General features: G+C 46.2%; 1 pseudogene; it reads right to left on the bottom strand.

Moving 5' to 3' along the window:
- Positions 1-2,172: 2,172 nt before the first annotated feature.
- LOC102257115 overlaps positions 2,173-4,954 on the bottom strand; it is a 4,308-nt pseudogene continuing 1,526 nt past the window's right edge.

Below are 4,954 nucleotides of genomic sequence, written 5' to 3'. Positions count from 1 at the left end.
TGCACAGTCTTGTTGTAGTTAAGCCTTGAGTGCTGTTGGTATCACTGGGCGGAATTGACCTCCAGGTCAATTGGCTGTGAGGACCAGTTGTGTCTACAATGGGAGAACTTCATGGAAGACACCCTTATGGGGCAGGACTTGCTTATGTGGTGGGGATGTAAATTGGGTGGGGCATGGTCTCAGGGAATCACGGGGTGGTGCAAACAGCGATGGTTGCCCATTGGCCCTCTCTCGGATAGGTCCCTGGGTCTCTGTCTCGCAGCCCCATGCAGAAACAATGAAAGCTGCAAACACCTCTGTAAGAAAGCTACCCTCATGTTCCGGCCTGATGCCAGACAGTACAGTTTCTCTTCGTATGAGTCTGGGACCCCAAATTCTCACCCAGAACTGGAGTTAAGAGCAGTCGAGAGCTTGTATCTCCCTCCCGGTTGAAAAAGACAACAGCATATTCAGCTGCCAGCCCCTTCCGCGTGCGCCTCCGTACCTCCACACTTCCACACCTCTGCACCTCCTACCGGACTCAATGCGCTTTTCTCTTTCCTTCTAGTTGTATAATTTCCACTCAGCCAGCCTTCCCATGGTTCTGGATGGTATTCATTTTGTCTTTTAGTTGTACTTTTAATGTGGTTTTGCGCAGCAGCAAGTTCAGGTATTTACCTATGCCACCATCTTGGTTGTCCCAGGGGAATATCTTAATAGAATACTCAGCAGCTTTCCAAGTGTGTCCTTACAGAGTCTAGGTCTCTACTGAGTGATTGTGGGCTCCAAGGCAGGAATCATTATTCACTGCAGCTGGTCCTGAGGTCAACCTTGGCTGGTTGTTGCTTGTCTGGGCCTAGAGCTGAAATACATAGATATACAACTCGAGACATAGATGTTATCTCTAGGGAGGAAAGGTCAGGGGTCTGTGAGAATAAACAAGTAATCTTTTCTGTCAAAGAAAGGAGTTTAGGCAGCCACCATTTTGAGTCACGTGACTTGGGAGCTGCCATTTTGAAACAGCAAAGGCCAACCTCTCCCTTTAAATTAGCCAATCACACAAGATTGTGAGCCTAAGCTCTTCCAATCAAGAGTGAGGGACAGACCACGTTTGTCAGGAATAAAGGCTCGAGTGGACTGCTGCTCAGTGTACATGTGCTCCCAGACCATGTGCATGTGCACCCTTCTGCAGGATTAAAGATATTTGCCTTGCTGCCTGGCTCCCGAGTATCCTTTGTGTTCTGCCAGGACCCCATAGTTTTGGGGCTTGCCTTATTTCTAACAAATTTGGGGGCTCATCTGGGATTCCATTGGTTGCTATGAGGGGTCATTGCACCCCTCTCTTAAGGAAGTGCACCCCACTGCCAAGTTGTGGCAGCCTCAGTGAGGAGGGATAGCCATTACCCCTGGACTGACTATGAGCTCGGGATCGAGAGTCAGCCAGCAATGCATGAAGGGCCCAAGCAAGCAAGATCTGTGGCAATCAGGTAACTCATGCATGAGCCAAGGTGGGGAATTGGACTAAGTACTATTTTGGTGATTGGGTATCCTCGGAGGTCAGGTGTATGTGACTGGGATGTGTCTTGGACATAAAGCGAGTGCGGAGTTCTGATCTGTGGTTCTGTTCTCCTGTGAGGGAAGTGGCCAGAGAGGCACGAAGCAGATTTGAAGGAGTGTGAGAAATCTCTAATATGGGGGATTGAGCACAGTGCAAGTTATCTCCAACATAGTCACAAGGGACTTTCCGAGGATGGGAAACAAAAATTCTAGGCCTAAGGAATACTCCCTCCCTCCTCCCGCGAATAGTTCATTGGGGAGAATGCTGAGGTTCAGGACAGGAGACATTGCTCTGCTTCAGTGGTTTTTTTATGCAGGGTGCTGTGGTGTCTGTGGGTCATGCTTGTGCACCTGTGTAAGAGTATTTCTGTTGATGTTTTTGTGTCTCTTTGTTATTTGGTTTAATTTGTTTAAAGATGGGGCACATCCTGCTTTAAGAGAGCCCAGGTATTTGTGGCGAGACTGAACATGTGGTAGAGATTGCAGGAACATCCTAGCTTGGGGACCCTTCATGCTTTCCCTCTCAGGGCGTCAGCCACCAGACTCTTAGCTAGTAAGATTTTTGTCTATATGTCTATTATGTAATTTTGGTTACTGATTTGCCTTGCTTGCTTTCTATATTTTGGGGGACTTAGTTTAACATGGCAAAGTAGGGATTAAAGGCATGGCGAAGTAAACAATGCGGACTGGGATGGGATTCCAATGTTTAGGTAACAAGGTTAATGTTTCCATGATGATGGGCAGTTCTTGAATGAGAATGGACCACATTCCAAGGTTGACCCCAATGTCCTGGGGTCCTGTAATTTAAAACTTTGAGTTTGCTGGGTTAAATGATAAAAATTGTTAAATATCAAGGTATTTTGAAATAACAGGATACTGAAATATTAATCTGAATATGCCTTGTATGGAGAAACTAAAGGATGGATTTGAATCTGTTAATGAATAAGTCTTGTATTTTATCTAAAATTTCTCTTAAAAATGTGAATATATTGCTAATCTGAGGAATGTTAGTTACTTACATGTCACCTAAAGATTAAGGTTTCTAAGGGTTAAGAATTCTAATTGGAAAGAAATTATTGTTTTGGTGTCATTTTGAAGGGAAAAAAAGTGGGTTCTGGAAGTTGTAAGGTTTGTGAGGAAGGGTAATGTTTTTAAAGAGAAATGTTAAAAGGAAGTTATATAAATGACCCATGCCAGTAAGCCAGGGTAAGTAGAATAAGGAACCTGAGATGATTAAGCAGCAATTTGGAGCCATTTAGTAAATCCCATCTTCCTTAAACCAAGGACATTTAAGAGTAAATGATTTGCATTTTGCCTCCCTAACCAGAGGGCAAATAGCTTATATCAAAGTACCCAGGGAGACAGATAGCAGAAATCCAATTAGTGTCTTTTGCTGTCCACACCCAAGGACAAAAGAAGTTAAACTCTTTCTTGACCTAGAATTGGCTTCAGGTTATTCCAATAGGCCCTGGAATGCCTCAAGATCTTCCTACAATGGAGACTATGGACCAATTTCTTAAGAACTATGTACTGGGTATCTCTTTTACTTTAATCTCTCTCAGGTTAGAAGGCCTCCTGACCCAAGGCCCTACTCTTGAATTCCTAGCTCATTGCCATCAACCGGGAGACTACATTCTGGTCAAGACCTAGAGGGAAACAAGTTGGAACCATCCTGGGAAGGACCCTACCTCATCTTGCTTACCACTGAGACTGCTGTTCGGACTGCAGAATGAGGTTGGACTCATCACACATGGGTTAAGGGCGGACCACCAGCTTCTCTGGGTGGAAACACCTCAACTTGGATGGCCATACCAGGACATAGCCCCTTGTAATTAACGCTAAAGAAACTGTAAGCTGTCTATTTGCTTTAGGGCTTTGGCAAATTGCAGGGCTTACAATGTGGGCTGGGGAAATGTGTACAATCCATACTTACCCAGTTAAGTTATTGATTATAGATAACTTGAATGACTTGGATATTTCAGCCTTTAGGCCAAAAGATTGGCTAGGACTAGATTTAGGAGTAGATGTCACAGGACAAGAACCCCTGGCCAATGCCACCACCATGCAAATAGTGCTATGCCCAGATTTCAGGATCCCCAAAAGACCACCAGGGAGCGCCGAGTCCGATGCAAAAGCAGAGAGTCTTTATTCAAGCTAGCTTGAGCTCCCCCCCACACTCGCTGACACAGCGGCAAGCGGCAGAGAGAGAGCTAGCTCTGTGGGAAGAGGGGTTTTATAGGGGGGTTGGAGTAAGGGGAGGAGAGAGGACTGTGGGCCCTGCCGATTGGCCAGGTGCAAGTCGGGGGTCTTGTTACACAGGATGTGGTTGTGTCTATGGCACGCACTTCCCTTGATTGTCATTGGTTAGTTTAAAGAGCAGAGGCTTGGGCTTCCGAGAAGAAGCTCCTTGCCGAGCACATGGTTAATGGCTGCTGCCTAAATATGAAGGATCCGGGGTAAGATGGAGGGCGTAGCCCTCGCCTTCTCACTCCCCCCTTGTCTTGAGACTTACAGGCCCAATCATGGGTCGGTTTGCATTTCTCTGCTAGAGGCCTGTACTGGGTGTGTAGAACCATCATCTGCACAATCCCTACCCGCTCCTTGACAAACTGAACTAGCCTGCTGATGATGCAGGGGCCGAAAGTCAACAGCATTAGGAGGATGTGAGGTCCACTGTCTTCTTGAGGGTGATCTGCAGCGGGTGTCACCTTCCACTCAGGCTCCCTGCTATCCTGGGCACAGAAGGAGCTGGGCTTGTGACCTGGCAGAGACAAACTATAACAAATGGTCCGGTGGAAGGGAAAGAAACCATTTTAGTTTTAACAACCTCTATTGAAATAGGATTTTTCTTCTTAAAATTCCTCTATGGCTATCAAAAAGCCAAATCAAGATTAATTTATCTACTGTATTCAATTTGGCCTGATGTTTGCATAAACACAACAAGAATGGTAACTGACTACCTTTGCTGGAATCTCATGATTGAATCTTAATGTGCCCCATAGGGCCAGGAAGCCAAGCCATCCAGCCACCATCAGGCCTGCCTGCAGTATCTGCTGAGTTAGGTGAATCCCTCACCTGTAGCAGCTCCACCTGAGCCCACGCTCTAGGCTTTAAGGCCCATCTCAGTAGCCCTCCTACTCGTTGCAGCCCAGAGTGTGTGGGGGTTCTGCAGGGACGCAGAGGCATCCTTATTGCTCCCCTTCTACTCTTACCAACTGCCAGTGATGGTAGGGCATGGGCCTGACGCTCCAGCGCCAGCCATCTTCAGGGGTCCCAAGAAGGATACCAGGCTTTCTTCATGGTATTCTTACTGGGTTCAAGTCTTCAGAGCCCAGACAGGTTTCTTTAAAACATGATACTCCAGACAAAGTTTTTCATTAATAAAACCACTATTGGAAACCGGTCTTATTGAATTTAT

This window comes from Myotis brandtii, unplaced genomic scaffold (assembly GCF_000412655.1).
Source record: "Myotis brandtii unplaced genomic scaffold, ASM41265v1 scaffold41, whole genome shotgun sequence".
Taxonomy (NCBI): domain Eukaryota; kingdom Metazoa; phylum Chordata; class Mammalia; order Chiroptera; family Vespertilionidae; genus Myotis; species Myotis brandtii.
Note: the sequence above shows the minus strand (reverse complement) of the source record. Positions and strands in the feature narration are given on the sequence as shown.